Source organism: Molossus molossus, unplaced genomic scaffold, assembly GCF_014108415.1.
Source record: "Molossus molossus isolate mMolMol1 unplaced genomic scaffold, mMolMol1.p scaffold_m16_p_4, whole genome shotgun sequence".
NCBI classification, from domain to species: domain Eukaryota; kingdom Metazoa; phylum Chordata; class Mammalia; order Chiroptera; family Molossidae; genus Molossus; species Molossus molossus.
Window position 1 is genome coordinate 4,427,254 of NW_023425377.1, and position 21,778 is coordinate 4,449,031.

Consider the following 21,778-nt stretch of genomic DNA (forward strand, 5'->3'; position numbering starts at 1 on the left):
CTGCCTTGGATATAGCTCTCCCTTCCTCTCCATTTTTGTGGCCAATGAACAAATGTTCTTGTACCTACTCTATTGGATATTTGACTCACTGGTCTAACTGCCTCTAGTACAACATTCCTGTTAATCATCTACCATGCCCTAGAGAGAGCTTTCTAATATATGTATATAATTTATAATAAGATACAATCTTTGGTCCTTAACCAAGAAGACCCTGGATCTCCTCTTCAACTGTGTTCTTACCGGGACATATGACCTGACCACTCATTCTGACCAGGTACCCCAGTGCCTTAGAACCTGCTGCTCCTTTTGGCCGGAATGTTCTTCCAACCTTACTGCTTATGCTTTATCTTCAAATTAAAGTGTCTTCATTCAAATAAAAATGTCCCTGATCCCTAAGGCACAGTCAATCATTCCTTTCTCTAAGCTCCCTCTACTTTGCATTCTTCTACTAGACTTATCACATTGCATTATAATTACTTATGCATCGATATCCTCCATTACCAGGCTCATAAAAACTGGTTCCATATTTAAATTTTCTGTGTATCTCCATCTCCTAGAGTGGTGACTGACACACAATAGATGTTGAATTACATCTGCTAAATGAATGTACATGTGAGAAGCATAGGTCAAAGTTACTTATTTTCTTTCATGTGATTGCTCACTTGATTTCTATATATATATATTTAAAATCACAGCCTGCAAAGCCCCACTTGGCATCATCCCTGCCTAACCCCTCTGCCTCATCATCACCAACTCTCTCCTGACTCAGTAATTCTTACTTATAGTGATCTCCATTTTGTAACAAGCTGCTTTTTAAAAATTAAAAAATATATATATTTTTTGCTGTTTTTTCTATTCGAGACCCTTAATAACCTTGATCTTTACATGCCTAAATCCTTCTTGTCCTTTGAATTTTGGCTCAAATGTCACCTCCTAAAGAGGCTTTCTATGGCCACTCTGTTTAATATTTGTTCCCCCAATTAGTCTATAACATTGCCTATGCCATTTTTCATAGTAATTATTATTCTTCGAAATTATTTTATTGACATATTTACCTGTTTGTCATTGAATTTTCCTCAATTAGATTGAAACTCTCCAGGGACAAGGATTAGGTCTGTCTTGCTCACTGAAGTGTTCTCAGTGGTTAGCGTTCTGAGAGGAACTTACCTCACACAGATGCATCCATAGTCCCTTTCTCCCTGAAAAGGCTTAAGCTATTGTGAAGGTCACTGTGGCATCTTCTGTTAGGTATAAATCAGCCAAGAATGTTTTTAAAAAAGAGGGTCACATTAATATTCCATGGGATAGGGAAGAAAAAGAGGTAGAGGGCCACAGATCTGAGACTGTGAGATGCCAGGACCCTGAATTACAGCCCCTTTTCACCCCACATGGCAAAACCATAGCAACAGCTCACTCAACACCATACAAAGCACGTTCATATCCACAACCTTATCTGTTATTTTCTCCAACATTGAAAACATCTGAGACCAAGAGAGGCAGACTGACCTGCCCAAGATCACACAGCTTGTGAGAGATGACGCTATTCTGATGCTGTACTGCAGGCTAGAGATCTAGAACCAAGACATGGCTCCTGCCTGCCAAGATTTCATATCAGTGAGAGACACAGGTGCCGGAACAATGGACCATAATACAACCTGGTGAATACTCAGCAGAGATGCTCAACCTGGGGATGGGTGGGGTGAGCAAGAAATAGATAGGCTACCAGGGTCAGAACAAACCAAAATTCTTTTCAATAAGAACTACCATTTGTTCATTGCTTCCCAGATGTCAGATACTATGCTGAGTGTTTTACACACTGTGTCTCAGTTAATCATTCCTGCCTATTTCTATCCCCATTTTACAGAGTTAGAACCTGAGGGAGGTAAATAACTTGGTCAAGGTCATGAGGCTGGTAAATAGCTGAGCTGGGACTTAACCTAACTTTGACTCAAAGCTTTAGATCTTAACCATTGCACCCAGGCCTACTGGATCAGATTGTCTAGTAAGCAGGAAGGGAACTGGGATTTGAAGATGATTCTTAGCTCATTCTGTTATATTTTAACCCATACTAAAAAAAACTCATGTGGAGAGTGCTGTGAATGGAGAGGAAAGAGGGATGAACACTGCCTGTGGGGAGGAGTTATAGAAGGCTGAAAGTAGATCTTGAAGGATGACGTGGTAGTTTCAAGGTAGACAGGTGGAGAGCATTTCAGACAGAGAAAACAGAATATTCAAGGACCTTGGGCTATAGAAATGAAGGGCTGTGAGTGGTTTGGTGTGGATGGAGTGTAATGCTGATGTAAGGAATAGGGAATGGGAAATGAGGCTGGAGTTCAGTTTAGACTTGCCAGTATGTTTTTATCCTGCAGGCAGTAGAGAGCCACTGAAGGCAACAACAGCTGTGCATTAAAAACTGCCACCATCACCTTGATCATCCCACGGTAGCAACATGGGGTCTGTCCTTTACAATTTGCAAAGTGGTTTTCACCAGCAGAATATCACTCTGGAGTCATTTGGACCTGAAACTCCATGAGGACATTACACCTGTGGGCTTGTTCTAGCAGAACAATGTAGGTACTCAGTATTTGTTGAAGGGGAAGAAATTGGAGGAGCCTAGTTTAGAGGCTGCTGCAATAACTCAAGTAAGAGAGAAGTGATAAGAAGCATCACTTAATCAGAGTTTTTTGAACTACTGACTCCAGAGAGTAAAAACATATGCCCCCCCCCCCCACCTCTGAGTACCTGGAAGAGACTGGAATTTAGCTGTCCAAAATGGTTGCTGAATAATCACCACACATTTCCTTTCCGACATACAGAAGAGCACGTTGTCACCCAGGCATCCAACACCCTGCCAAAACCAGAATTGCCTCTACCGTACGTACTTTATGTCTTTTGGCTCCTGGATTTGGGTCCTGATGGTCTCTATTATGTGGCAGTGACATATGCCATCGTTGCTTTCAGTACTTTAAAGGGCAATCATTATGCTAATGAAACTCAGTCTTGGCTCAGGAAGTGAAATCTACCTTCTGTTTCTCCACCCCTGTGGGAAAGTCCACATAGGCCCTAATAATGGCTAACTTACAAACGGCTGACTTGTACCTTGTATCAGGCCCCTTAAAAACCTGAGGTATATTAACTCTATGGAGGTGGGTAGGACTCATCCCCACTCTGAGGGTGAAGAAAAAAAGAAGTCAAGAGACTTGCCAAGACTTGCCTTACAGAGGCAGGCTCCTCCCAGACCTGTGTAAGCCTGGATAAATAATTTTATCTCTGAGAGTCTCAGTTTCCTCTCTGTAAAGTGGGGATAAAAATAGCTAACAAGGGTCCAGCCAGAGTGGCTCAGTGGTTGAGTGTCGACCCATGCACCAAGAGGTCGCCGGTTCGATTCCCAGTCAGGACACATGCCCCGTATGTGGGCCCGATCCCCAGTGGGGGGCATGCAGGAGGTGACCAGTTGATGTTCTCTCTCATTGATATTTCTATCTCTCTCTCCCTTCCTCTCTCTCTAAAATCAATAAAGGCAAAAAAATTTAAAAAATAATAGCTAACAAGGAAAGCTGTTGGGGAAAATAAATGAGGTAACATATCAAGGCATCTGAACTGTGCTGGTTCTTTTCCTGGTCTTTCTCATCTGGACCAGTGGTTCCACATCTGCCCAGCTGCATGGGTCACAAACTCATGGACCACTGTTGAATTCATTCTTTTCCTCAGCACCCAACATATCAAAAAGTCAATTCAGCTCTTTCACCAAAATACATCCTAAATTAGTCTACTTCTGTCTCTCTCCACCACATCCCTTCTCATCGACACCATCACAAGCTCCTGCCTGGGTTACTATAACTTCTGGACTGGTCTCTCTGGTTCCACTCTTGCTCTCCAAGGTGATTTTTAAAGTATATATCCCGTGCAGAAAAGAACATGATTTATGTAAACAGTTTAATTAATTATCACAAAGTGAGCACAACTGTGCAACCAGCATCCAGATAGTGAAAAGGAAGATGATGAGTCTCCACCATGGTACCCGAGTTATTATTACCCACTTACTCCTCCTCAGAGATAACCACAATTCTGACTTCTGACACTATAGATTAATGTTACTGATTTATGAAATCATACAGTATGTGTTTGTGTGTGTGTGTGTGTCTGGTTTCCTTTGCTAAATGTCATGTTTGTGAGATTCATTCGTGTTGTAGCCTGAGTCAGCAATAGTTTACTTTTCATTGCTGTATAGTATTCTATGATATGACTATTTCTCAATTTGTTGATGGATTTTTGGGTTGTTTCCAAATTTTGTATAAATCTTTTGATACATATATATAAGAGTTTTTGTTGGTTATATTCCCAGGAATGAAATAAATGGGTAAGAAGTGCATATATTTAGCTTCAGTAGATACTTCTAAAAGTGTGGATATCAATTTACACTCCCATAAACTATATATGGAAGTTCTAGTTGCTCCACATCCTCACCAATACTTGGTATTATCGATATATTTTCACTTTTAGCCATTCTATGTATGTAGTGAATATGTAGTGGTTTTAATTTAAATTTACCTGATAACTAATGAAGTACTTTTCCACATGTTTAATGGCTGTTGGAAAACTTTTGTCAATTGCTTGTTCATTTTATTTTTGGTCAATTTTTCTATTGTGGTATCTGTCATTTTCTTATTGATTTGTAGGAATTCTTTATGTATTCTGGCTAAGAATTCTTTGAGGTGATAGGTATATATATAGATATATAGATAAATAGATAAATAGATATATAGATATATCTCCCAGTCCATGGCTTGTCCTTTTCCTCTGTTGATGGTGTCTTTTGATAAACAAAAGTTGCTATTTTATAATAGTTCAGTTTATCAATTTTTTTCTCTATGGTTAGTGCTTTTTGTGTTCTGTTTAAGAAAATTTTGTCTATTCAACATCATGAATACATTCTCCTTGTTATCTTTTAGAATCTGTATTGTTTTACCTTTTATATTTATAGTTACAATCCACATAGAATTGATTGTAGTGTATATTAAGAAGTAGGGGCTAAGTTGTTTTTTTTTTTTTTTTACCATATGGCTTCCCTATTGACACAGCATCATTGGAAGAAAGCATTTTCCGTGTACTGCTCTGCATGTCATCTTTGTCATGGATCAAGTGTCTATATGTTGGGTCCAATGTGGCTCTTAAAAGTATGAAAGTTATTAGCCTCCTAAAATTTTAATGGTATCTTTTCTGTTGACCTCAGAATAAAACCTGAACATTCTTTCATGATCTTTAAGGTTTCATATGGTCTGGCCCTACTTGTCCTTCCAATCTTATTATTTTATCACTTACTCTGTTACTCACTCCATACCAGACACAGAATTTTTTTCATTTCTTGAGTGTACAACTCTCATTCTTAGCTTGGGGCCTTAGCTCTTTCCATGAGACTATTTCTCAACATTCAAGCCTTTGTACAAATGTCTTCTCTGAGAAGGTTTATATGCCCACATTCTCTAAAATAGTCCTTTCTCATCCGCAATTACCCTTTATATGGTTACCTTGTTTCTTTCTTTTCTTTTTGTTAATCCTCACCAGGGGATATTTTTCCATTGATTTTTAGGTAGACTGGGAGTGGGGGAGGGAGAGAGAAACATCGATGTGAGAGAGACACATCAACTGGATGCCTCCTGCAGGATCCTGACCAGGGTCAGGTATCAAACCTGCAACCCAGGTACGTGCCCTTGACTGGGAATTGAACCCTCGGCCCTTCAGTCCATGGGCTGATGCTCAAACCACTGAGCAAAACTGGCCAGGGCAACCTTGTTTCATTTTTTATAACACTCTCTGCTCTTCAAAATATTTATGTTTCTCACTTTCTGTTTCTCTCACCAAATGTAATCTCCATGAGAGCAAGGACCATGTCATTGTGTTTGTCTCCAAACCCACACTGCTGGGGAAAGTGGCTCAACAAATGTTTGTTGAGTCAGTGAGAATGACACCTTCTCCACTGTTTTCCACGTCATCTAGCTCCAGTGTCAGTGCCGTGCACAGCATCTCAAAAGTTATAACATTATGTGACACATTGAATAGGTGGGTAGACAATTCCCAACATTATCCATTTCACAGTTGACTTATTTTCCTTTTTTTTTTTATCGGTGTTCTTAAATCCCAGTTGTCATTATGTCAACAAATCAATTTATATTAATTTTTGAGGAGAAAAGAAGTAAAATGATATTTCTCAAACATTTATGATATCTCATTCAGTCCTTAAAACAACCAGTTTACAGTTGAATAAACAGGACTCAAAGGGCTTGCAGACATAGTTCAATCGGATTGCCCCCAAATCACTCAAATAATGTCAGTTCAAACCTGCATCAGAATATTTCACAGAAGTCATGGCACATGCCATGGAGGCACTTAGCAGGGGGTTCCCATGTTGGCTTTGGAGACTAGAACTTGGGTTCCAGGCCTGTTCTTACTCCTCGTTGACTTTGTGACACTGGACAAACCACATGAAACCTAATATTCTCCTATGTAAGAGGAGAATAAAACAGAATAGAGTTTTTTGGGGGGTTATTGAGAGGAGTAAATGTTAATATGCCTGTGAAGTGCTTGCATGTAAAGGGAGCTTAGTAAATGCTGACTGCTATTATTACTGTTGTTGTTTTATTAGTAGTTCAGTCTGCTCTTCCAAGCTGTTGCTGAGGAATTGCAATAGGAGGTAAGATGCTTAGAGGCAGTCAATGTAGAGCTTTATGTTTATATGTAAAATCCTTCAAACCAGAATTTTGGAGCATGTTCCTCTTCTGATGACAAAGACCATGTCTTAGCATGTATCTGCTTCCTTGTACAGAAGAAGGTAATAAGCTCAGAGAGGTGAAGTGATTTGTCCAAAGTCATAGAGCTTGGATTCACACCCAAATCCATTTGACTTTCAAGCTTTAGTACAATTTAAGTCATGAAGGTGCTGGTCCCCTCTCCTGGGATCTAAAATCAGCCCCTGCTTTCTCCATTGTATCTGCCACAGGATAGAGAGAATCCACAGATAATCCCCAAACCTCATTTGAGGCTAATAATCACATTCATTTATCTCCCCACCAAGCTGCTTATCACAGTGATGGATAAGAGGTCCAGCTGATCAGGGCCAGCAGCTTCTCTGGGTGCTGCCTGGCTGGGGTTCAAGAATGTTCTCATGACTGGGTGGGAGGCGGAGTCCCACAGAGGAAACAGCAGATAACCAGACCTTGACTCACTGTCTAGTGGAGGCATCCAGGATCCAAGGACAGCAATGCCCACAGCTCTCTGGGGCAACTGAGAGACAAGTAACTTGTCAGCATTTATCCAGTCTCAGAGATCAGAGGGGGAAGACTTACTGAGCCTCACCTTCCCTGTCTGCAAAATGGAGACACAGACATTTGTGTCGCAGGGAACTTGTGAACATTCAATGATAGAATGTATGTGTGACAGGTGTCAAACAGACTGTTTCTATCTCAGTGTTAGCTGATGCCACAGAGGTCGGAAATAAAATATAGGTGCCAAGCACCCTCAGGCAAAGTGAGGTACCAGTCCACCCAGTAGGGATATACTAACTGATTTTCGAGCAAGTTTGTGTACCTTGAGGGCATAAAAGGTTGAAGTTAAAGAGAGGAGAGAGTGTTTCTTTGGAGTCGGTGGCAAATTCTGGGTGCCATGCGACCCCACCACTGTCAAGGGGGCAGGGGAGGAATACCTCAAGAGAGAAAGGAGCTCTAAGGAGGGTCTCATGACATGGGGGGCACTGAACACCTACTATGTGCCCAGAATGATTACAGGTACTTAGAATCCATTAATGAACAGAACAGACGAAGGCCCTGCCTTCAAGGTGTTCACCTTCTTGTGGGTAGGGAGATACTCAGTAAACACATAGAGGTGTGCAGACGTTTGTCGTGATAATTGTCACGGGGATTTCATGGGGATCATCCAGAGACATAATTCAGGTTGACAGACTTGATTTTATTTTGTCAAGAGTTAAAATATGAAATAAAATTAATGATACCTTAAGTTTAACAGTATATCAGTCATAATTGAAAGCATGTGCTGATTTTAAAGACAAACGAATTGATTTAGGTATTTGATTTTTGGAGGATATATAGTTTTTTCAGTAAAGTTTGACAGCTCATTATAGCATTCTTTGTTTTTCATTTGACTTTGGCAATACACTTCTCAAGAGACTCATTTCTGCACAAATATCATGGATTAAAAACATTTTCCCAAGGATTTCTTTTAATACTTTTATATCAAAATTATTCTCTTTGAAAGTATCTTTCCCTCTATTTGCATAGTGTTCCAGTTACTTTTGCTGTATAATATAAACCACTCCAAAACTGAGTGGCTTGAAAAAAAAAAATCACATCATATAGTCACAAGAGCCAATTAGGACCAGTCTTAAGACTATTGGAAAAGAAGCATATGCTCTCTCTGTGTTGGTAGAATATGTAGGGCTCCTTCAAGGAAAGATCTATCTGAAAATAAAGCAATTCTGGAGGACAAAAGAACTGAGAAAGGGAAGGAGATTTCTGATTATGTTATTTGAGCATGTGCTTTCTGAAGTCAGATCTACTCTTAAACTTTTTCAGTTACACTTTGAATCAATACATTTTTTTTCCCTTAAGTTGGCATTCAGTGAATGTCTGTCACTTCCAATCAAAAGAGCCTAACAGAGCTCCTGTCCTCGTAACAATCCTACGAGGTGGATTTACTATCCCTCTTTTCTGGATAAGGAAACTGAAGCCTGGAGTGAAAAGTGACTGCTGCAGCCCACACAGCTGGTAAAGGGCCAAACTCAATAAAAATCAAGCCTTGTTCTGGTTCCACACTCCTTCCCAGATCCTGGGTTCTATCTCTCTGTCCTCACTGGACAGGTGCCAGATTGGGGGCAGCAGGTAGTGGACCAGCTGCTGCCTGGGTCAGGAGCCCAGCATGTTCTCAAGGACACAGATGGGCTGGCAGCCTTGTGCATGGGCAGGGAGCCTGAGGCGGGGGTGGACACTGGTTCCTGGAGAAAAAGCTCGTTCAAGACTCACTGATGCTCAGCACTGGGCTCTAAGGCCCTAGGGTGCAGGTTTGGTTTGGTGTGACTCTTCTCTGTGTGCCCAGAGCCCAGCATGGGATGTCTGTTTAACTCAGCTCTTGATAGCGCCTCTGCAAAGGTGGGGAGAACCCCCCTTGGTGATTGTGACTGTCCACTTGGATGTGTGTGTGTGTGTGTGTATGTGTGTGTGGTACAAGGAGAAGCATGGCAAACTCTGTAAGGTGCTCCTAAATTCCTAGCACCTATACAGGCCTGGGCACCTAGGAAGCCAGGAAAGTCTTATTGAACCGAGATGAATAAATATCTGTTTTTCAAATCCCTTGGAATCGCTTGATCCTCTACTCCAGAATTACAACTGTTTGATTGCTGTAGGGTTAATAAAATAATAGATGACATTAAAAATGTCATTTTAGAGAGAGGGAGAGGGGGTGAGAGAGAGAAACACTGATGAGAGAGAACACTGATTGGCTGCCTCCTGCATGCCCCCCACGGCAGATTTTGCCCACAACCTGGGCATGTGCTCTGACTAGGAATTGAACTGGTGACCTCTGAGCCACACTAGCCGGGTAATAGATGACATTTTATAGATTACAAATAAAATACCATTGCTGATTACTAGTTACCACCATTTACTGAACACCTACTAGGTTCCAGGCACAAGCTTGGTACTTTATATCCATTATCTCATATGATTCTCAATACAGTCCATGAAGAATGTGTTTTTACTTACTTCCATGTGATAGATGAAGAAACAGAGGCTTGGAGGCATGAAATCACATATCCAGAGCTACATCAGAAGAGCTAGGAGTTTCTGCCCAGATCAAGATTATCTCAAAGCCATGGCTTTTTCCACTCCAGCTCCCGCTGCGAAGTCTTGAATGGAGTGAGGCAGTCAGATACAATCAAGGCAGGGGGTGTTTTTTACCCAATTCAAGCAGCCAGAACAGCTCTGTTTCTATGATGCTATCTCCTCAGTAGGTCTGAATGTTTCTGGAATCCTCCTCTGTCTGCCTCTCAAGCTTATTAAATGGCCAACACAGAAGCCTTCACTTTTTTAACCACAAAGCTGTTTTTACTGCTGTCTTCCTCATCTCACTGGGTGGGTGGGATCACTGGTCAAGAGAGAAACTTGGGCATCTTCAGGCCTTTTTTTTTTATTTCCTTGTGTCTAATCCCTTGTTGGACCTGGTATCATCTCCCCCATCTCTACCTTGCTCCCCATCTTAGCTTCAGCCTCATCATCTCTTGCCCAGGTGACTGCAGCAGCCTCCTCAATATCCTCTCTATTCCATTCTCCTCCGGCTCATTCTCCATGTCAACTGCCTGAGTGACCTTTCTGTAGCACACCCAACCTCAGTCCCTCCTCGTTACCTATAGAATAAAGTCCAGATGCCTCAGCCTGGTATCCAAGATCTTTGCAAACTAATGCCCCCCAGCCTCATTTTCTTCCAGGTCCTCCTCTCTTGCCATCCCCTCACAGTATGTGTCCTTACAACTTCCTGTCACCAGTATGAGACTGGAGACACCGGCTGAGAGCCCTGAAAGTTAGGGAAGAGAGACATGGCTGTGACAATGAGCCGTGGGGGGTGGGGGCCTCAGAAATAGAAAATGTTCTCTCTGGCTTCCACTTAGCTGTCTGTTTTGATAAATGACTCTTTTCCCTATTCCCTAATGCCGGTGGCAGGCTGAAAACCAAGGCCAGTAGGTTACTCTCCAGTCGAGTTGACACGAGTCTTTGTGCCCTGCCAGTCGAATCGCATTTTAGCAGGAATCAGTTCTATTTGTTACCTTACAATAACTCATTTTCATGGAGTGTTTCCAAAGCGCTCAACTTGACTTTCATTGGAACAATCAGCTTTTTTGTGTGCGCTCATATTTCATCAGTTCACATCCCGTTTAGGAAAATAAAAATGTGAAAGAATTTTGCACTGGGGTTGCTTCTTCTTGTTCCATGTTGAGGACACCTGAAGTGTAAATGTTAGACAGACTGTAGCTGTGGTTTATGGAAAAAGATGATCGCGGAATCCTATCAGCAGACTTCAGAGGCCTCCATCTAAATGTTTGGACACATACACATTTACATGCTTTACCGTAGAATCAGTTGTTTAGGCACTGCTATGGTCTGAATATTTGAGTCTCCTTAAATTTATATGTTGAAATCCTAACGCCTATTGTGATGGTATTAGGAGGTAGGGATCTTTGGGAGGTGATTAGGTTATGAGGGTGGAGCCCTCAGGAAAAGGATTATGGGATTAGTGTTCTTATAAAAGAGACCCCATAGAGCCTTGGCTGTGGCTCAATTAGTTGGAGCATCATCCTGTGCACTAAAAGGTTGTGGGTTCAATTCCCAGTCAGGGCACATACCTAGGTTGTGGGTTTGACTCCTGGTTGGGGCACGTATGAGATCAATGTTTCTCACATTGATGTCTCTCTCTCTCTCTCTCTCTCTCTAACAATCAATAAAAACATATCCTCGGGTGAGGATTAAAAAAAAGAGACCCCTTCACCATGGGAGGGTATAGCAAGCAGGTGCCGGCTGTGGCCCAGGAGGAAGGCTCTCACCAGAACGTCTCACCTTGGACTTGCCAGCCTCCAGAGCTGTGAGAAATACATTTCTGTATTTTATAAGCCACCCAGTTTGTGATATTTTGTTATAGCAGCCAGAACATTACAAGACAGGCAGCATATATTCCATTATTCAAATTATTTCCTACTTTAATTGACTTTCTTGATTAGCTAGTCAACTCCCAGCCCCAACTGCATAAAGTCAATTATGATCACCATATGCAGTACAGAGAGGGCTGACAATTTTGTTCAGGGAGTCTGGGAGACGGGAGACCGTATTTCAGAGAGAGAGACAGAGAAGTAGAAATACCGCTATAGGTATACACATACATAGTCACCATCCTGCTGCATCTAACTCATGAAAAGTCTCTGTGACATCTTTCTTGCCCCTTCCCCAGGCAAGTGATTCACTCTGTCATTTGTGCCCTTTTATTTCACTCTTCACATTGCATGGTAACTATTCCTTTTACATTTGGGACATTACCAGTAGAGATAAACTTGATGAAGTGAAAGGAGCCCGAGTTCTGAGATCAGACAGATGTGGACTAGAATTTAGTTCTATCCTTTACTGGCTGTGTGAGCTTTGGCAAGACTAATGACCTCTCTGAACCCGAGCTGTGACCTTCAACAGGAGCACATATAAGGCTCCAAGTAAAGAAATGGCAGCTTTTATCATTTTTATTTATCATGGGATGTTCTATTATTTTGTACATTTCTGTTGCTGTATCGTTTTTCTCTGGAGATCTCTAAGGGCAGGACTGTGTCGTATTCAACTTTGTATTCTCAGTGCCCCTAGATCAGGGCAAGAATGCACTAGGGTTCGTAGAATTAAATCATCTCATACTTTTTGGTGTTGGTAATTTCTGGATTATCATCAGAGGCCTGGGTACTGCTTCCTTAGAAGTTTCAGGGGGGGATGAGGGGCAGTTGGGAGAAGGAGCCTGAGTTGGGAGAAGGGCAGGGGAGAGAGAGAAAGGCAGGACCTGGAGGATCTGGCCTGGACCTGTCCCAGCCCCTCATGGCCTCATTACTTCTCGGTGTTCAGGTGGAAGGAAGTTGCTGTGGCTGGGGCCTGGGAGGCAGGGGCAGGCTGATGGAGACGAAGCTGCACTGTCAGCCAGAATGTCAGGTCCCGTCAGTCACTTGGGTCCCTCTGGCTGGGAGTGGAGCTGGAGCCAGGAGCCCCAGGGGAGGCAGTGACAGATGCACTGAGGGGCAGGAGAGGGAATGGCGGCACTTTCTGAGTGCTCACTGTATTTTTGGCCTGGTGCTGGGAACTTTTACAACCATTCTCATTTCCTGCTCACATCAAGCCTGAGCCCTGAGGACTGTGGCAGTAATTATACTGTCAAGTTATATGTGAGAAGCAGAGGCTCAGAGAGGTTAAATGTTCCAGCCAAGATCACACAGCTAAGAAAGATGGTCTGAAATCAAATCAACCTGAAGCTGTGAACTAGGCTTTTTTCACAAGTGTCTTCCCGTCCATTCTGTTTGGGCAGAGCTGACCAAGACCTCGGGGTCTTGTTTAATGAACGCCCCTCGGGATGCTTGCAATGGAGAGGGCACTGACCTAGAGTTGGGAGCCCAGTACAGAGGTCCCAGCCCTGTTATTTCCCAACTGTGTGACCTTGGTCAAGCCATTTCATCTCCCTTAGCCTCGCTTCCATCGTCTGGAATATAGGGGCAATGATACATATGCTGACTACCAAGTAGGCATTTGGGAAGATGGAAAATATTAATAACAGTTATGGAGCCCTTGTCCTGTGTCCAGTACCGTGATAAGCCCTGCACGTATTATCCTGTTTAAACTTTACACAAGCCTGGGGTAGGGATTACTATTGGCCCCATCTAAAAGTCATGGAAATGAGGCTTTAAAATGTTATATAACTTTCTCCCCTGTCAGTCAGAGTTGGAGCCAAGATGCATCTCAGGCAGCCTGCTCCAGAACCTGAATGCTCACCCTACTCTCAAATGTACACAAAACTGTACATAAAGGGGCTTTTTAGAACAGACTCTATTGTTTTTTAGGGCTATAAAGTCCCAGCTGTGCCTGACCCCAGTGATGGCTTCATCTGCATCATCCCGCAAACTCCCCGACTGTCCTGGGAACCAGGCCCAGGCACACTGTGGCTCAGAGAGGTTAGTTTAGCTGTCCAAGGTCACACAGCCAGAACTGGCAGGGCTTGGATGTAAACCTGGTGTGCCTGACCCTAAAACACAAGGGGTGATGCTACTATGGTTGACAATGATGATGACTATTGGCCTGGTCCTAGGGTGACTGAAATCCAGAAGGCCGGCCCAAGGTCACCTCCTGAGCGCCTGTGATGAGGTCATGTCCTCAGTGGCACTCCTGTGTTCTCGCCTGGGGATGTCCCTGTCGATGCTGCTGTTTCTTTTTTTCACGAATGTTTCAGCTGGGCTTTTCTGTCCCGAGGCACTTTAATCATCAAGGGCCCTGTTCCAAACGTGCTACGCATAAATAACAAGGGAAATAAATAATGCCTGCTTATTCCACAACAAAGCTGAGCGGGGCTGTGTGGTAGGGGAGGCTAGTGCTGGGGACTTGCAGAGATTTCCCAGTTTGAGCCCAGTTCTGCCTCTGTCCTGCTGCATGACCTCCAACAGGCCTCTTAAGCTCTCTGTGCTTCAATTTTCTAATTGGCCAAATGGGGAGAAAAGCTTTTTGGCAACCTTCCCAGAGATAGTCAAATCAAATAGTTCTGCAGAAATGTTTGGGAAAATGTGAGATGGTGAACAGGGCAGGCCGAGGGAGTGACGGGGGTGATGACTGCTCACTGCTCTGTGGCTTAGTAACTTGCCATTCCATCTGCTCCTTGCCATCATGCAGCAAGGATGCACTCGGAGTCCCGGTTTCGGAGGCTCTGAGGGGAAGTGCCTAGTGCAACCCCCCAGAGTTGGGATCGCAGGCTATACCCACTGCCCCAGAGCTGTGCTCTTTGCCACCTGGACAAAACCGATGGAGAGCGGGTGCCCGAGGCTGCTCTTCACAAGCCTAGTGATTCTCCCAGGAAAGAGGCTTTTCCTTTCAGTAGACACCTGCAGACCTGCAAAGCCCTTGCTGAGAGATAAACAAGGGTTTGTTGACTTGGACTGGGAAGGGCTTGGTGCCTCCCTGAGCCCCATACATGCAGATCAGATATCCTCAGAGATGCTTGGGGTGGAAGGCGGTGAGGGATGGCCTTGGAGGGAAGTGGGCTGGAACTAGACCCACTGAAAAGAGCAAGGGCCACCTAGGGTCTGGGGGTGGGGACGGGCGTGGCGCAGGAGAATGGAATCACTGGCAGCATTGGACCTTAGGGTCCTGGAGTCATCCGGCCATATGACCATGTTATCAGGATTACAGGCTCTGGGGGCCCTGCAGTTGAGTACTGGCCTTGTCACTTCCTAGCTGGGGCCTACTCCTTCCAAGCTTTCTTTCTTCATAATGATACCCCTGCCTCACAGACTGTTTTTGGAGGTTGGGTGAATACATACAAAGAGTTCGGTGCCATGCCTGACAGGTGTGAGCACTCAAGAAATTTTAGCTGTTATTAATGTTTGCAAAAGCAGCATCTATGTCTACCCAGCCATGTACCCATCTACATGTTTGTCTATCTGCCCACCTGACCATCTGTTAGTCCATTTGTTAGTCTATTCTTCATTCATCCATTCCTTTATTAGTGAGCTTTCACTGAGCCCTGCCCACATTCTAGGTCTTCCCAGTGCCAACCACTGGGGTTCTGAAATTAAAAACAAAACCAAACAAAATTAAAACACGCAGCTCCTGTGCAAGGACCTCATATGTGAGTTGTGGGGACTGATGTATGTGTCAGAAACCATTCAAGGAGGGCAACTGGAAAGGGCTCAGTGAAGGAGGCGTTTCCAAGGTGGGGACCAGGTGAAGGCACTAACAGGAGATGGTATAGCACCAGGGAAGCTGTTACCACTCTCAGGGGACAGAGAACAGAGGAGGAGCAGTTATAGAGCCCTGCCAGAGCTGTGGCTGAGGAGAGAGGACACCCACACATAGAAGCTGGCCTCAGGAAGAGGAAGTCTGTCACTGCCAAAGGGGCCCTGCCGGGAGGAAACCTGTGGGGACTCAACACTGACCTTTGCTGTCCTCCCCACTCCATCCTTTGCTGGTACCTGACATTGGCTGAACTAACCAGATTCAGAGGGCCAAGGGTCCCACCTGAGAGCTAGGTAGACAAGGGCGGGTGGGGAGGGGCCCTATGTGGAACACTCACCATGTCTGTAATAGCCAGGTATGGTGTGCACTGTTGTGTGGAGGGACAGTCCAGCTTCTGGGATCACAGTGGGGGGCCCTTTAAATGCTGGCGGGAAGTAATGAGGGCTTCCTGGAGATGTGCATCGGAGTCCAGAGGTGAGTAAGAGTGTTCCAGGCAGAGGATAACTGCATGAACACAGAGGTATGGGGTGAAGTGCAGAGAATGGAGGGATGGTGGAGAGTGTCATGAGGGTGTGTGTACAAGAGGATGGGGAAAACAGAGGGTCACTGAGTGGGGGGTGGGGGCTGGTCCTAGAATAAACTGAGGAAGGGCTGGGATTAGACCCAAGTCTCAGGGGCCCACCAGGTCTCTTTCCACCTCCAGGACTGCATTTCCCAGCTAGAGGGATTTTTGAAAAATTGATTTTTAATGACACAAGTAAGCCCTGAATATATCTTACTTGTCAAAAATGAAAGCACCCTGGGTCCGTCACTCCTGTTGCACAGCCTGCCCCTCGCCTGGGGTTTGGTGTGTGACTTCTAATCCTTTGTCTAGTGATTCTTAACTGGGGGTGATTATGCCTTCCAGGGACATTTGGCAATCTCTGGAGACAGTTTTGACTGTCACAAAGGGGCATTGATGCTACTATCATGTAATGGGTGGAGGCCAGGGATGCTGCTAAACATCCTACAAGGCACAGGACAGCCCTCCACAGTGAAGAATTATTTAGCACAAAATGTCAACAGTACCAAGGTTGAGAAATTCTGGTGTTGGCTAGGAGTTCTTAACATTTTTTTTCACTATCACTCTCCTAGAGAGTCTTTTTAGACATTTCCCCCTTAAACAAGCCCCTTCCAAATGAAGTACTTTAGTACTCTAGATGTATTATCTGCTCGTGCACCCTGCATATCTGTGCTTTATATACAAAAAGGGTAAGATTTCTTAGCCCCCAGGAATCTATTGTTGACCTGTTCATGGCAATATTACCACCAGTGAGAGGCAGAGTGTGGGCATTTACACAGGAACCATACCGTGTGTGTGTGTGTGTTAATGAAAAATGGCACCATGATATATAAAGAGTTCTGCAACGCAGCTTTTCAGGTCAGAGATACTTTTTTTCTTTTGGTTCTGCACAATATTCTATTTTACAGAGCTGACATTATAATCAACAATTTCCCTACTTAACATTTAAGCTGTCCTGATTCCCACCCCCACGAATATAAGCAATGCTACAAAAAGTTATATTGTCTTTTAATTAAACTATTTATTTTGACACAATCATAGGTTCATGTGCACTTGTAAGAAATAATACAGAAAGATCCCATGTACCCTTTATCCAATTCCCCAGTGATAATGTTTTGCAAAATTATAATACAATATCAAAACAAGAATGTTGACCTTAATATAATGGAGATACAAAACATTCTATCACCATAGTCCCTCATGTTGAACTCACTTGTTAGGTCTAGTGTTTTTTTTTGTTTTTTTTGTAGATTTCTTGGAATTTTCTACATACACAATCATGTCATTTGTAAATACTGTCAGTTTTATTTCTTTCTGGTATGTATACCTGTTATTTCTTTTTCTTGCCTTATTGCTCTGGCTAGAACTTCCAACACTATGTTAAATAAGAGCGTGATGAGGTCAGACATCCTTGTCTTGTTTCTGATCTTGGAGGGGAAACATGCAACGGCCTTTCGCCATTAAGAATATTGTCTGTTGTAGATTTTTGTGTAGATGCTTTTATGAAGTTGAGGAAGTTCCCCCATTCTTATTTTTCTGGGAGTTCTTATCATGAATGGGTGTTGAATTTTGTCAAATACATTTTTGTATCAATTAATATATCATGTGATTTTTCTTCTTCAGTTGGTTAATATGTTGGGTTACATTGATTGACTTTTAAAATATTGAACCAATATTTGGCCATGTTAGATAATATAATAGCAATTTTCATATATTGCAGATTCTATGTGTAAATATTTTGTCACTGATATTTGTGTTTATATTCATGAAGGATGTTAGTCTGTAGTTTTAATTTTTTGGTGTTATCTCTATCTGATTTTGGTATCAGGGTAATACCAGCTTCATAAAATAAATTGGTAAGTCTTCTTTTCTGTTTCTGAAAGAGATTGTGTAAATTTGGTGTTAATTCATCTTTAAACAGTTGGTAGGATTCTCTAGTGAAGCCATCTAGGCCTAGATATTTCTTTTTTGGAAGTTACAAAATTATGAGTTAAGTGTCCTTAATAGTTTTAGGACCATTTTAGATTATCTATTTCACATTTGATGAGTTGGAGGTAGTTTGGGTTTTTCAAGGACTTGATTCATTTTATCTAAGTTGTCAAATTTATGTGTACAGAATTATTGTAATATTCTCTTATAATCCTTTTTTTTTTTTTTTTTTTATCCTCACCCGAGGACATTTTTCCATTTTTTGTTCAGATAGAGTGGGAGGGAGAGAGTGAGAAAGAGAGAAACATTGATGTGAAAGGGACACATCGAGTGATTGCCACCCACACGACCCAACCAGGGCCAGGGACAAACTGCAACCGAGGTACGTGCCCTTAGTGGAACCGAACCCAGGTCTTTCCAGACCGCACTGACACTCTAACCGCTGAGCCAAACCGACCAGGGCTCTTATAATCTTTTTGATGTCAGCAGGGTCTGTAGCGGTATCTCTACTCTCATTTCTGATAAAAGTAATTTGTGTCTTCTCTCTTTTTCCTTTGTTAGTCTTACCAGAGGTTTGTTGATTTTATTGATTTTTTCAGGGAACCCATTCTTTGTTTCATTAGTTTTTATTTGTTTTACTGACTTCTATTTGTTTTTAGTTTCATTGACTTCTTCCCTTATGTTGATCTTTTTTTTTTTTTCTTTTCTTTCTTTCCTTGTTTTGGGTTTATTTTGCTCTTCATTTTCTAGGGTCTTGAGGTGGGAGCTTTGATTATTAATCTGAGACTCTTCTTCTAATGTATGCATTTAGTGCTATACATTTGTCTCTCGGCATTATGTTAGTTGTGCCTCAAATTTTGATACATTCTGTTTTCATTTTTGCTTGGCTCCGTGTATTTTTGGGTATCCCTTGAGACTACCTTTTTGACTGATGGCGTATATAAAAATATGCTGCTTAGTTACCAAGTGTTTGGAGATATTTCTGTTACTTTTTGGTATTGATTTCTAGTTTTACTCCATTTTGTTTAACGAGCATACTCTGTATGATTTTAATTGTTTAAAATCTGTTGAGTCTTTCTTTTTAATGGCCCAGGATGTGGTCTGTCTTAGTATATGTTCTGTGGGCACTTGAGTGTTTATTCTGCTGAATACACTGAGTAGAGTGTTCTATAAATGTTGATTAGATCTTCTTTGTTGTTAGTGGTGTACTTTAATATCCTTGCTGATTTTCTGTCTGGTGTTTTATCAGTTATTGAGAGGGTGTGTTAAGGTCTTCAAATATAATTGTGGATTTGTCTTTTTTTCCCTTCAGTTCTATCAGATTTTGCATCATATTTTTTGGTGCATACACATTTAAAATTGCTGTCTTCTTGGCAGACTCTTTTATCATGATATAATGTTTTCTCTGTCTCTGGTAATTTTCATTGTTCTGAAGTCACTTTATCTGATATTACTATCACCATTCCTGCTTAATTTAGAAAACTCAAAAGAAGGAAACTATATTGTATTTGCTCATATTTTTGTTTACCTTGTTCTTCCTTTCTGACATCGCAAGATTTATTTTATCATTTACCATCTGTTTAGAGAACCATCTTTAGTCATTCTTTCAGGGTTCTTTTGCTGGTGTAATTTCTGTTTTCTTTTCTCTGAGAATGTCGATTTCCCTTTCATTCCAGAAGAATATTTTCAGTGCATACAGCTCTTTACTCTCAGCACTAGAAAACTGTTGTGGTGTTGCCTTCATGGTTTCTGACCACAAATCTGCCATTATCAAAACAGTCAGACTGATGGTTGCCAGATTTGGGGCGGGGGAGAGTTGAGGGGCTGGGTGAAAAAGGGGGAGGGATTAAGAAGTACAAACTGGCCCTGGCCAGTTTGGCTCAGCGGTTAGAGCGTCGGCCTGCGGTCCGGAGAGACCCGGGTTCGGTTCCGCTAAGGGCACGTACTTCGGTTGCAGTTTGTCCCCGGCCCTGGTTGGTTGTGCGGGTGGCAGCCACTCGATGTGTCCCTTCACGTCGATGTTTCTCTCTCTCCCTCCCACTCTACCTGAACAAAAAATGGAAAAATATCCTCGGGTGAGGATAAAAAAAAAAAAAAAGAAGTACAAACTGTTAGTTACAAAATAGTCATGGGGATGTAAAGTATAGCATAGGGTGTATAGCCAATAATATTGTAATAAGTGCTTATGGTGCCAGGTGGGTACTAGACTTATCGGGGAGATCACTTTGTAAGTTATATAGATGTCTGACTACTATGCTGTACGCTTGAAACTGATATACTATTGAATGTCAACTGTAATTGAAAAATATATGAAAAGTAAAATAAAATAGTTTTTTCTCTATCGGTAAAGTGATTTCCCTTATTTCATACTTGCTTCTTGTGCAGGGTTTGGTCAGCTCCTTGCATCTGTACGTTTATGTCTCTTGCCAGGTTGGGGAAGATTTTAGCCATTATTTCTCCTAGTACCTGTTCAATCCTGCCCTCTCTTTCTTCTCCTCTGGGATCTCGATGACATGACTGTTAGATCTTTGTTATAATCCCATATGACCCTGAGGTTCCATTAGTTATTTTTAGACCTATTTTCTGAACTGCTCTTTAGATAGAGTAATTTCTATTCTATTTTCAAGTTCTCTGATTCTTTCCTCTGTCCTCTACGTTCTACTGTTGAACCATTCATTGGGTTCTTTTTTAAAAATTTCAGTTATTGTATTTTTTAGTTCTTAATGTTCCATTTGATTGTGTGTGTGTACTTTTCTATCTCTTTGCTGAGGCTTTCTATTTCTATGCTCAGCATTCTAATTTATTTGCTTCTGGCATGCTCATGATTGCTTGTTTTGAAGCATTTTTAGGATGACTGCTTTGAAATCCTTGTCATGGACACTAACATCTATGCCATGTTAGTGTTGGCATCTGTTGATGCCTTTTCTCATGAGATCGTCCTGGTTCTTGGTATGACAAATACTTTTATTGAAACCTGGATGTTTTGGGTATTGTGTCATGAGACCCTACATCTTATTTCAACCTTCTATTTTAACTGGCTTCTTCTAAAGCTTCTCTGGCAATGGAAGTGAGTGCTGCCTTGTTATTGTCAGATGGAGGTGAAGTCCAGTCTCCCCATCCAGACTCCTTCGACACTTGAGTTGAGGGAACTCCTAATTACTACCAGGTGGGTGTGGGAATTCTTACTCTCCACTGACACCATGTGCAGAGGTGGGCTCATTTCTGCTCCATGCTTGGTCTTCATTAACATCCACTGCAGGATGGGGTAGAGGCTTGGACACCATCTTATAGTCTGGTGAGGATGGAGGTCTAGGCTCTCCACTTGGCCTTTGATGGTGAGCTAATTATTGTCTAAAAGTTTTTTGTCTTTCAAGATTACCCATTTCCTGGTACTTTGGCTGAGAAAGCAAGCTTTTATTGGGCTTTTTTGGGTCTATGCTTGTTGGCATTTCTCGGTTGCTGGTTTCTTCAGCTCCAAGTCTGGGATGAATGAAGCAAAAAGAAAATCCAGGAACTCATCCTATGTTGTTTGTTGGGTCTTGAGTTTCCTCTCCATTCTGTCTTCTTTTCTCACCTTTCTGAGTCTTTTAATGTTTGTTTATTATTTATTTATTTATTTATTTTGGTTAATCCTCACCTGAGGATATCTTTTTCATTGAATTTTAGAGAGAGTGGAAGGGAGAGGGGTGGAGAGAGAGAGGGACAGAGACAGACACATTGATGTGAGAGCGACACATCAGTTAGTTGCCTCCCACTTGTGCCCTGACCAGGG